Source organism: Temnothorax curvispinosus, unplaced genomic scaffold (assembly GCF_003070985.1).
Source record: "Temnothorax curvispinosus isolate PA1 unplaced genomic scaffold, ASM307098v1 QBEX01002880.1, whole genome shotgun sequence".
NCBI classification, from domain to species: Eukaryota; Metazoa; Arthropoda; class Insecta; order Hymenoptera; family Formicidae; genus Temnothorax; species Temnothorax curvispinosus.
The window spans coordinates 338,130-352,033 of record NW_020212660.1 but is presented as its reverse complement, the minus strand read 5'-3'; the positions used below and the strand labels follow the sequence as shown (position 1 = coordinate 352,033).

The 13,904-nt window shown below is 38.0% G+C and overlaps 1 protein-coding gene across 1 annotated transcript in view; it reads right to left on the bottom strand.

The window, feature by feature from the left end:
* LOC112452033 (furin-like protease 2) overlaps positions 1-13,904 on the bottom strand; it is a gene marked incomplete at its 3' end in the record, with an annotated part of 328,268 nt that overhangs the window by 239,322 nt on the left and 75,042 nt on the right. The window lies entirely within an intron of this gene.

Here is a 13,904-nt window from a genome sequence, read left to right as displayed (position 1 = left end):
TTTGTTCAAAAATTAACAAAGGATAATCCGATACTTTTAATCGGAATATTTATTTCTCTGAGTGTAACAATGAGCTTAGAAATTTAATTCCAATTATAGAATTGCTCAAATTCCTAATGCATTGTTCCTTTTCCTTTTTTCCCTAAGCATGTTTTATCTCTAAATGAATTCTTCGAATCCCTTTCGGATTTTCAATTTTCTTAATTTTTCGCGAGCGTATATTTGACATTTAACCCTTTTAAGATTTATGTGATAGAAAAGTCTTTCAGTTTGAAGCAGTTTTCCCGCAAAACACGAAAGAGTAATGAGAAAGGGATCCCTCTTTAGCGAATGAGATACAAATTATGTTTGCACATTCTCAAGAATATAATTACATTTGCGAAAAATTAAATGTTTTAGAAGCATTCTGTGTAATTAGATATGTATTCATATAATACATTAAACAATGTTTCGCGGGTATCGTATCTCAGGTTACCTATGCAACATGCAACGTTGAAACTGAAGTAGACCGCCTAAAGCCTAGAACGAAATTAATTTTTCCCGTTAGGAAAAATTCATTTAGACGTTTTGAAATAAATATATAAATGCACGCATATTATTTATTATAACTCTGAAGCTCAAGTATCCTCTTTTTTTAGAATATATATGTTACATACAGAACTCTAATTTTTTACATATTTTAGTGATTGAGAAAACGTGACTCCACACATATCACATAGGAAACATTTAATTCATTTTTCCATTCTGGCATATACCTCATTGTCTGTATAAACGCGATATTATATAAGCTGCTTTCGCCGGTATTCCATAGCAGAAACGAAGAAAAAAAAATTATTTCTCTCCGCCACTGTGAATTACCGCGGATCGAGGTTAATCTCATTTCTTGCGCCCGAGGCGCCGTCTCTGCCGGAAGGCGCTTATCTGGAGGACTCCAGTAACAGCTGTAGCAGGTGCAGGTTGTTTAACCGTATGTTGCTACGTCGCGCCTCGCGTGTCTCGTCACCTCGTCGCGACATCCTCAAAAGGAACCACGTCCTCGTCACGGCGCGTTTCCCGCAAAGGAAATTAATACCCGCGCCTATGGGCAAACGTAAGAGTTGAGCGTGTGTATATACCTGTTGTGGTATTTTGCTTCGCGTTAACGATGTTTGTCGACGCCCTTAATTATACGAAAACAACGAAGGCGACATAATTTTACCTGTTAAAGAACATGATCATCCTACGCACTTGGAAAAGGATTAGATTTGCAGTTGAGTTATTTGTTATTAAGTTATTCTACACACACCCTATATAAATTTCTTTTAACTCATTATCTTTTAAAATTTTCTGCGCATTAAAGATCCAGAAAACTATTTTCCTAAATTTTTTTTTTTTTTTTACAGAAAATACTTTTCCTCGAAAAAGAATTTCACGGGGCTGTATCTAAATTTAGTATACTAGTATCTTTATGAGGTTTATCTTACAAATGCCAGTATTGTTTACAAAATGGGTTATATTCGTCTGAATAATGAAGGCCGCTTATATATCGGCCGCGAAGAGAAACGGGCAGCTCGTCGCTTCGAATTTCCCACGAAGAAAATTAATGTCCATGCTGACGGCGAACCCCTATTGCGCGCATGATACATATTAAAACGCGGAAACCGTTTATATGAAGCATGTTGCGTTAAATGAACAGAACTAAATGAAGAGAAAAAGTTCATTGACAAACAACCCTTAATCGGAACAAAGAACACTATAATATTTGTTTTAAAAAATTCAAAATGAATGTTTTTTCTACTTCTACATATTTTATCCCGTTATTTTAATCAATAACTTAAAGTAACATTAATCTCATACCTTTATTTTTGCATTTTGAAGAGAATAGTAGAATAGTGATTTATTGAAACAAAACATTTTAATATTTTTTGGAGCAACTCCAAAAATAAAAATAATTTGTGAATTCATAAATCACGGAAGAAATGTAACGAATGTTTATTGAAAAACTCTTAACTCTGAACATCGCATAATATTTACAAGATTAAAGAATATTTTGAGGAAATATATTACTTCTCTTTACTTCCTCTGTTTTTCTTAAATGTACATATTACGTATTACGTGCTCACCTTTACGTGGTGACAAATAAGCTATTTTCGGTACGACTTATTTCAACAAGCTTATTCATTATTACCGGCACAGCACTCTCTTTGTGTAGGCTATACCCTAACGTTTAAGGGTATCTCCCCATACGTTATATGCGTCAAACAGCCTTTACGTTTCTCGGCCGCGTTTGCCATGAGATGATACGTATACACATGCAGCCGAGTGAGATATGATACGCGAAAGGAAGAGGATGCTTCCACAGCTGGTAGCAATTAACGGTAGGACCGAGAGCTATACTATATAGCTCTCTCGCGCTTTGCATTCGTATGCATGGAAGGCGAATCGGTGGTAGCGGTACGTGCCGCGGGCCAAAGCAAATTGAGGGCTTCGGGCCACGAAGTTCTCGATCTATCTGTCGTCCCTTCCTCGCAGCCTTCCCCTCTCCCTCGAGAAGTCCGAGAATTCTCGTTCATCTCGGCATCGCAATGTAAAATGGCTCCGGGTGATTATTGGTAATTTGTACGAATTTGCGCGTGCAACGTGCATGCAAACACGCTTTATAAATAACATGCATTAAATTGTTTATATCGGACACGGAACACCGAAAGTACAGAGGAAAGATATCGTTGTTGTATCTCCCATTATAAGTTTTTATAAAACAACCAACACATTGTAACTTGTATTTTCTTTCAAAATCCAAAATCGTGAGAAAAGAAAAAGAGCCTGAGTTTCCATGCGAGATAAGACGAGCTTCTACTTGTCTGTATAAATGGGTTTTTTACTACTTCTACTAGCGTTCAGTGAATAAGGGAATTAAAAATCAGACGCGATTGACTGAATGTACGATAAAGAAACTGATCCTGGGGCTTCTTCAATTTTATTCGTAAGAATCAAATGTATCTTCAATTTCTATAAGGACTGTCATGTATTAAATTTGTGATCTCAGAAAAATATAATGTTACTATTTTAATAAAATAGAATTATTGAATAAAACTATCATATAAGATTATTACAAAAAGATATTAATATTCTCAAAATGATATATTTTATTATTTACAAAATTATAAATATTCACTACTCGTCATAAAAAAATTGTTAAACACACCAAATAAAAGTTTCAATATCTTTTCTAAATAAGTAAATGTTAGAAAAATTATTTTTCTCGAAATATTTATTTGTTTATTCAGAAAATAATATATTTGCACGACGGTTGTATCGTATTCCATCTGTCGGCTAATTAGCCTTTATAATAATGATCGATATATGTATTTAATGTATACGATCGCATTTCTTGCTAATTACGCTCTCGCCGATTCTATTCTGAATATCGTAGAACGCACGATGTTAACAAAATTTTCAGGCCACGATCGCGATGAGGCACGCTTTCAGACTTTATCCATTCTCTTCTGCAATCTCTGTCGGGTCTTTAAAAGTCACGCTAGGTTTCGAAATGACTCGTCGCTCGTAAAAAGTATTATCTGTAATCTGGGAGGGCCGGGCGGTGAAGGTACTTTCGGCGCGGGTAGCGTTTAGTCGCTTAATCGGGCGCTGTCAAAGCGGTCATAGTCGTGCAGAAAGCGAGGGCCGTTTCAAAGACTCGATTAAAGTTATGAAAAAGTTTACGGTCTCTGAGATCATCCAGCTGTATATAGGAAAGAAGGTGCCCGGTTCTTAGCGAGACGACGTGAGACCACGTGGAAGAAAATTGTGTTCATTGTAATTTTGCCGGGTCGTAGCAGATAATGATTGCTGAATGTTATAAACGGAGAAGGTCGCAAGACAAATACACTGATAATAGAATATTTTTGGGACTAAATATACTTGTTCGATTTTTAATAAATTTTTACGAAAAAATATAAACTGTTAATTATATATTTATAATTTATGTACATTTTCTACCTATGCAGTGCATATATGAAAAAAATTTAAATAATGCAAATACTTGGAAATTTCTGCTTTTTTAAAATATACTCATTATTATTTCATTATTATTTTATATTATTTCTTAAGATCATTTAGTTAAAAAATATACTTTAATGGAATTATGTATTATAGGTATTTCTGAGAAAAAATTAAAATTGATGTAGTACTTTACGTAATTCTTTTTTCTACCCGCATATTTCTACCCGATAATATACATATACGTGTATATATATATATATATATATATATATATATATATATATATATATTATCAATAGATAGAAACTTTTATAAAAATTTAAGCGTTACTTTCCTCGAGATTTTTATTATTTTAAAAATAAATACTTTCATATAAGTAAGAGGCGGCAGTGTGGTCTAGTGGTAGAGCGCCAGACTCATAATCTGAAGAACCAGGTTCGAGTCCACTAGAGCATGTAAATATGGAATTTATTTTCCGAAAGCTGCGCCCTCCGTGCAAGATAGGCTCTTGTGCGGAGCAAACTGGGCTCCGTCTTTCAGAAAAGAGACGTTAAGCCGTTGGTCCAAAGAGTTAAGTGAGAGGAGAAGGGTAGTGATGGATGAGATTTGTGTAACCCTAAGGAGATCGATTAAAACTTCCATTTACTTTCATATAAATGGTTATATATTGTGATATGTTCTACTACACGTTTAGTCTACCTTGCAAATTCATAGCTAATTGCGGTCGCCTGACTCGTAAATTTATCACGATTCCATCACCATTTCGTTCTCTTGTTCATTCATGGCATTTATATTTATACCAGCTCAGGTTAAATGCGGATACATTTCGTTCGTTCGTGGACTATAAAATACACTAAAAAACGATAACGTCAGTCGCAACAGGCTGGAAAAGAGATGCTCGTCGCGGATTATTATTCCTATTCCATTAGCAAGTAATTAAACGCAATGCGCGCATTTAAACCGGTGATTTAATTTCGAGCAAGAGTCGACGACCGAGCTGCGGTACCCCATTTAAAAAGGATAATTAGCTATCGATTTTACTTTCATGCCTGTTCACGGGGAAATCAAGGTGGGAAAGGAGATGAGGAAGCAAGGGGAAAGAAGGGAGACAAGAGAACGGAGGTACACACTCGCTTGTACGCCGGGAAATTTTTATTATGCGCTCCATCGACGCCGTTCTCTTTAGCGGTACGTGCATTTGAAAGCCGATGCCCCCGAGTAAATACCTTACCTTACCTTGCCCCGGGGGGTGAAACTTGGAAGTTCGACGAGAAACTTTTTCTTTGGTAATGTTGCTTGATAGAAATTAGGAGAGCGACCGGTCACGTGCTACAACTTTAATGCCCGGCCCACCCCGAGACGTCCGTTTTACGAAAATCTCGATAATCGCTCGACGATGAAAATAAGTGATTTAAAAAACCGATGGTAATTGATTTTGCGATATTGGATTCTCAACTTGTGAAATATCTTTCTTTCTCTCTCTCTTGAAGATTGATTTTACATATATAACATTTATCCTATTAGCGCGTTCATAATCGCGAGAGTTAGAGTAAAAAGGGATTTCTTCGACATATCGTAATTTCGGAAGATGAATTAATTTTTCGTACTTGATTATACTTTCATAGGAATTAAGAGTTGTAGGATAAAAATAGGTAAAGTAGAAATATAAGAATCTAATCATTCTATAATCAAAGTTGTAAGAAATATCAATTTTACCATTACCAGAGAAATATAACGTCGAGCTGATGAGAAGTTCGAAAGCTTCAGACCGATCTTGATATCGCGGGAATTAGCTTCTTGAAAGGAATTACGTTCATCCATTTCGACTATTTGCCTGCTTAATTAGGAAAGTACCTTTTATGGAAAAGACGATTCTTGCATATACCGCACTTCATCAGAGAATACACGTCTCTCGTTCGTTTATATTCTCCGCCGGGATTCATAAAATTCACATAGCGGCTAAAATGAGCATCGTCGATTGCCTTGACTTGAGAAACGTGTAAGTTTTCGACGTGTCGATGACCTTGCCGTCATTTTTAGAAAATGCTGGTTGCTGTAGACGAGAAATAATTGTTCCCCGTGTTTCCGAAAAGTTATCACGTTGTTTGCGTGTGAACACATACTGTTCATCGTCAATTTCCGTTGATTCGCGTAGGTACCCGTAAACATCGAAAATTTTCTCCTCATCATTCACGTGCGCACTCGATTATCGCCGATAAATAGCCATTCAACGTCGATGAGCGCGCGCGATAGGAGTTTTCACGCTGGAAGCGCGGCGATTTAAGCGAGAAAGTATACGAGGCCGGTCGTTGGGTATGCCCGGCGGGTGACAGTGGATAGGTATCGCAATAGATCGATCGCCGTGTGCGGCGAACGGAGAGAGCCCGACATTTCCGCGGGCAAAAAGCGCGAGGGGGTCCCTTTCCTGTTCCGGGCGAGAGAATTCCATTTGAAGCCGCGGAGATCGAAGGTATTCTCGATCAGCCGGCGCGGCGGCGAATATCGGGATTGTGCGCGCAGGTAAAGCGTGTCGGGGATTTACCTTCGATTTAATCTGTCTCGTCTATCTCGCGTCGCCGATGAACGGAACCGTCCCTGCAGCCGTGAACGATCGTCCCGAGACCGTGGAGGGATTTCGGGCTTCAGGAAGACGAACGAAGGACGATAACGTCGGCGACCGTGCCGGGATCACGCCGACAGGTCAGAAACAGAGTGCTCCCAATCAACCTAAGATTTTTTTTCACCGATCTCTCCCCTGAACGCCCAAGCCGAGGTAACGCGTAAGAGCCCGGATATCCCCGTCCTTAAGTCCCAGCGAGAGTAACGATCAACCTTCGGTTGAAAAACCCGTCGCGCGATAACCGTGAGCGAAACTCGCCTTTTAAATTCGACGTTAATTTCGACGCTCGATCTCTCTCGCCGCCACTCCTTTAACCCTTTAATCGCGCTCGTAAAGATTGCGCTATCCCACCATCATTTTTCGCGCAACGATCTCTTCTTGCCGATTAAAACGCTCTGTGTTTAGCTAAGGGAATAAGGGAATAAGACCCGCATAATTTGGATGAGATCGACTTTTGACTGCTATAGAGACGACAAAATTAACACTGTTTTAATTGTCATAATAAATTATTGAATCACATAGTCTAAAATTCGTAATTCCTTGCATTTCGTGGAAACGGGAAAATGGCGAATTGCGATATAGTTCTAGGTAAATCATATATTACAAATTACGGATTAAACACCACATGCGCATTTCTTCATTGTTAACATTGAGCTCGATTATGAAATGGCATTCGTATAACTATTGCAAATTAATGAACCGTCACGGCAAATGTCCGGATTAATTTCCCAGTGCGTTCACAGCAGGTGCACATAATCTTACTTTCGCAAAACCGAGTGAATGGCATTTCCGATGCCATGTCCGCAGTTAATACGGCGGGTTCACGTGTAAACGGATACGCGGTAAAATGGACAGACGTCCATACGTAACGTATCGAATGACGTCATTATCTGCACGACGTGATCATCATTTCGGCGAACGCGTTAATGCCGGTACATTACTCATTGTCTACTGCGACTTCCAATAAACTACAGCTCTTAAAGTTCCTGCGCTAACGGCACAGCGGGATTAAAGCACTTATGCTTGACAAAGAAGCAGATCAATTATACGACATTTCCACTAATAGAATATTTGATTTGTAGCAATTATTTGTAAACTATATATATAATACACATATGTAGATGTAAAATATGTGAAAATATTATTTAAATTCCCATTCGTCATTTTATGTGTCCAACTACCATTAAAAGAAACAAAATATTATCAATAAATGAAAATTTATTAATTTCATCAAACAATAAAACAAATAAATATATATTTCAAAATCAATTAATAAATCAAATTATTTTTAATAAAATGAATAAAAAACCCAAACTTTTTTACAAAAATGAAATTAACATTGGCTTTAACAGGGACTGTAAAATTCACTTTTTCTTAAAACTTTTTTCGCATGTTTTCCGTTCGAATAAAACAAAATAGAATGTATATAAGATTTAAAAAACGCACACCAAAAGTGTCAACATAACCATCTTTTATAGTGCGTCACGAATGGTCGAATTTACCAATGGGCTCGATTTGGATTCATAGATTCACTTCGCACCGTTTTTTAATTTTTTTTTCCGTTGCGATATTTGTCGTCGCTCCAGCGAAGCGTCTCCGCACTAAAAATTCTCCCTCAAAAATAGGAAAATTCTACGAGGACAAAGAGTCGGCAATAATAAAAATAGTTGTAGCTGCATGTCAAAAAAATCATATAGAAATTCGATTTCGAACAAGTTCCAATCGTCTTTCTATTGTCTTTCTCTATCGGTTCCTCTCCCTTGGCGAAATTAAATTTCTCGCAATGGCACGGGCGCGTGTCGCGATCTAATTCAGACAGTCGTGAAAATCGTCCCGTCGCCACTTCCAATCCCCCTAATTTCACAATTCTGTACTACAGGGGATTTCGCGGTTCCATCGCGTTTCGTCCGCGGTGAGTAGTTCCGGCAGCGTTCATCGGTGTAATCGATTTCGTTCCGCCATCGCGGCGCGAGGGTGGAGAAAGGGAGTCAGTGAGGAGGGAAAACGCGGGGTGAGGGTGAAAACCTTTGTGCGATTTTCCGCACACAGCACGCGCGGGAACACGCTATGCGATGGATCGGCGTTTATTGTCAATCGTACCGCATTGCGTACATGTATTCCCAGTCGCTCCCCTCGTCCCCCCCCTCCACCCTCGCTCATCTCTCACACCCCCTTACCCCTTTCCCTCTATCAACAGAGAAAAACAGTCCAAAAGCCGTGTAAATTCGAATACATGTAAATACAATCGCATCCACTTATATGAGCGCTCCCGCATGTCGGCAGTATTGTTAGACATATTTTTTTATGGTTTTCAGAGGCTTTGACAGGATCCAGCGTTACTTACATAAAACGTCGAAAAATCAACAGATATCCCTCCCATTCGCAAATAATCTGAAGTCAAGTTTTTCTCGGCAAAAACTTTGGGAAAGACCGCCACCGAGAGTTCTTAATTCTCGAACTTAAATATCTCGGTAATTAAATTTAATTAGACTTCATCTTAAGACGAACCCAATTTACATTTATGTTAAATCTACTTAAATTTAATTCAGCTGTAATTATATTGTCTACGTTTACTTCGTTGAAATTATACAATTTGCAACTTGCCGAATCATCTCGTATTAAAAGACATCGACATGTGCCCTTGTTAAAACGACCGTCACGTTGTAATAGTCACGATGGACGTATAAAAAATACGGTCTTTCGCTTCACGGAGATATTCTTTGGCTCAACTTATTCTGCCTGCAGGAACAGTGAACACATCAAATCTGAGTACATATATTTCGCAGACTGTACAACACGTCAACGCAACGGAAACTAGATACGTCGTATAAGCTTTCTGTAGTTTCTATTAAGCATTATCTTCGTCTCTCTGTTCCCGATGATGATCACTCCTAACCGTTAACGTTGCCCTAAATGAACACGCGTCTGTCTCCATCTTGACATTGTCTTCGCCTGACATATCATCCACAAGGTACAACTCGAGTTTCACAGGGACTCCGTTACAGTCGCAACAGGATGAACCGTGCAGTTATCGACCACTCAGGTTTACTAGTTTCTAATTAGGTATATTCTCCCTTGTGCTAATTTTCCGGTAAATGGAACGCGTGCTGTCTATCAGAAATGCTAAATTCTGTACAAATAAATAAAGTTTACTTAAAATCGAAGAGTCATCAATTTGCATTTCTATAAATCTGTGCAATCTTTAAATCTGTGCAACGCACGTTACTTTCAAAACCTTTCGCATAATTTAAAAATTTGTAAACTATCGTCAATTTTGCGTGCTACACATGCACAATGGACTACCTTTTTATTTCCTTCCGACTGTTCGCCAAACCGCCGCGCGCCGCGCGTTTTTCGTTCTCTCGGTTTTCGCGGCGGTGTAACTCATACGATGTAATTCACACATTCGATCGTGCAAAAGCAACATTTATCGCGGAAGGTCCGTGGTGCATCCGCTTGTATCTCACTATGGTGACTATCGCCTCGAGTGTTTACAAGCCAGCGCCCACGTACGTGCTCATTTTGGAATGGATGGCTGGCGGCAAGATAATAAGGCAATCCGCGCGTGCGTACACGCATATGAGAATTACAAGCGTGGGACAGCGATACTCGCATGAATTGCTTGAATTACAAATGTCGGGAACCGAACCGCGCGAGCATGCATATTTGATAGGACTGAGAATTTATTTCTCGAAATTCAAAACGATCGAATTACTCAACTCCACGCAAATAAATGAAATAAATTTTAATAATCTTGACGTGAAAAAATAATTTTAGAAAAGTTTATATTATAAATTGCACATAAGTACATAAATATAAATTAAGTATAAATAATTATAGAAATTAATTTGATATCGAGGCTATTAAAATGTGTATTATGTGAGGAATACACGACTTATTTCTCTTTTGTCGGCCCTCCGTTCCTCCTTATTCCTTCATGCTATTTACTTATGAAAACAGAATTACAATCCCGCACTAATCTAGAATACGTCTATCGCACTCGCGATATATTAATCACATATGTGACGCACACTTTACGACGGAAGAATTGTACGCGAAAAAGCTACAATCTCGACACGCGCAACGTAATTTACGGATAAATTTCGAACGACAAATCAACAATACACAAATGACGAATTACACAATACGGCAATACACAAATGTCGCACAATTGATATTAAATATTAAAATGCGAGGTTAACTGCACTTGGACTTATTAATTAAACGCTATTGGTGTCGATCCGTTTCGTTCATTTTAGGTTGACTTAACGGCTAATTAAACCGTTTCGAAAATGTGCAATCAAAATTCAGCATTGCGCGAGCAAATATATTTCCAAATATTAAATATCCCGAGAAATATACGTATTATTAATTAATGTATCACGTTAATATATCATGACTTTTCGTTACTTAAATCATTCGATTCCTGTATTATTGGCGATCGTGCGATTGGAAAGTAATAATCAAATTACATTATTAAAATCGCTAAAAGCATCAAACCACAATGCTGAACATCCCTTGCACCATTAAGGAAAGAATTATGCACCGTAAATAAGTAATAAAGCAATAACGTATAATCAATGCCCTATCGCTACGATTCGTATCTTAAATAAATAAATTGACGTATCTTCAATAAGTAATCTTGATAAGCTTAATCCTCTCACACCGAATTAGTGGGGCATTAATCGATCGCGTGGCTTCGTAATCGCTAATTTGTAGGGAATGATCGTGTTTCACATCTCATGGCACTTCTCGCGATCGCATTCCGAAATGTGATACGACACATGGAACACGGCACGTGCCGCTGCCTGCCAACTCGAGTCTCGCTACGTAAATCATAGCGCGCGGCGAGTCGTGTACCCTGTGTATACAACTATGTATCGCCTTAATTATAAAAATCGATAGTGATGCGCGTGATCGATATGCGTGTAAATACAATTGTCCAACTCTGCGATATCATTAACAAAAATTCATTTCATTTATAATTCGGAAATTACTTCGAGTATTTGGACGCATCGCGATCCTTGCACGAACAGAAACTCTTTCTGGATGATAGCACAAATCGTCTCGCTCTTTTGGACATCGAAAACTCGTTCCGAAATTCCGCTCGCGAGGACGTGATTTCAGTGACAGAAAGAGAGAGAGGAGAGAGGAGAGAGCGGGAAAGAGAGAGTCGGCGACGATGGTCACGTTCAACGCGCGGGAGTTCGATGTTCGTACTCTCGTGGTGTTCTCATCCCGTTCGCGTACATTTTACGACGCTCGGACCATCGGCGAGAACCGCGAAAACTGGCATTATCCGCGCAACAACGGCTTATCCATCGCGGTTTCCTGTCAACAAGTACGCGTTATGAAAAGTCAATTTACGGGGCACACGCGCGCACACGTTTCCTTCGTTGTTCCCGTCATCGATTCCGCAATCTCCGGGTGTAATATCTTCACTTTTCTCTCCTCAGCCATAGAGTGATATACCCGTTTCGGATGCGTGGCAATATTTTCGCGAAATATAAGAGAAAGACCGATCGGCGAATAACTGATGCACTTAGACCTTTCTAAGGCATTGATATAGAGGGATAGTGTTTTAATAAAAAGTAATATTAAAAATAGGCTTGATCGCAATCAATGCAGCTTCAGTTGAAGGCAGTTTTGATTGATAGTGTTTTTAAATATTGAAAGTTCATATATATATATATATATATATCTTTAGTATTTTACAATTTTTGTGATGAATATTTGCAAAAGCTCTTTGCCCCCGAGGTACAATAAACCGTTACGTATTTACTGTATTTAAAAATTTTATAAATATTTACTTTTTCAAAAGTTGCTACGCCAAAAAAATGTGTAGAAATATAGCAAAAATCTTTCTCATAGGCATTGAAAGCATATGAAAAGTTATTCAACGTTCAGTCATCTTTCCTTTTTCTCCTCTCTTTCGTGGAGGAATATTTAAACCGGAGGTACACCAAAATGCAAAAACGTGCAATGGGTTATATATCGCCTTCGCCGCGGGGGTATCAGCGAGTTTTAACGAGACGTCCACGTGTCGCTCATAAAACAACGGCTATTCCAAAGCCGGATGTCAAACAATATCGTGCATTCATTATTTTAATACGCATCGTCAATAATTAAATAGCCGTATAATCCTGCGCGGTTGAATCCCAAACATTTTCACTGGCTTCGGTAAGGCGTGTCCGGAATATTCGAGCGTACCCTGGAGAATGTGATAATTCAGACAGCACTTCCTACGTACCGTACGGAATTTATGATTTTTGATACGAAACAGCCACTATACAACTATACAATAATTCAGAAAAAGTTTTGCCTGTTTTAAGTTGGAAACGTTCTGGAAATTATCTCGTGCCGTAGTTGTGAGAAAAGAATGTTGAAATAAAACAATGTTGCAATAAAAGAGAAGCGCGATAAAATATGGAAATTAAATAACTTTCAAATACTTGTTCATTTTATAAATATTTATAAATGCTTTATAAATAATATGCAAATATCTTTTTGTAATGCAACTGCAATTATAAAATAAATAACATTTATAAAATATTGTCATAAAATGTATTTAAATATACATATTACCCTCCTTTTTTTCTTTTATCTTTTATATCAAAGTTTATTTTTGTCGAACGAAAATTAGACTATAGCAGATTAAAGGAACGTCATGCTGAGTTAACGAGTAATCGTGGCGATTGAATAGAACGTTTTTCTGCAACGACTACGGACGCGGTAGGTGGCAGGTGATGAATCGCGTTTCGGACTCGGGCTATCGCTGGCAGATGACAAATGACGAGCAGTTTGCAACAATGATAATATACGTAGACTGAGAACAAAATGCGATCCGTCGTACGCGAGAAACTGTCTCAGACTTTTATGACACGTTTAGATATCACGATCAGAAAGAGAAGACGATTATACGAGACGTTCTGGAAGCGGCGGCTTTCAGACAAACCGACTTCTCCCGGGTGAAATATTTAGCTATGAATTATAAATGAAGATTGGACAAAAGTATTTGTAAAAGACTACACATGCTATTCATAAGGCAGTGATATGCATTATAAAATAAATGCAAACACATTTTTCTCTTTCGTTTTCCTCTACACTTTCATATGAATAAATTAGTTTTTAAGAGAATAATTTTTCCTCCTGATATTTTTATTTTTACTATTCACTGTATTTTTACTCCTTCAAATTTTCCAATCTTTTAATTTACAAAATCAAATACCTCGCTAATTAAGTTTTCAATTATACATTTCTTTTTTAAACAAAATTTATCAAAAAATATAAGAAAAAAAAATTT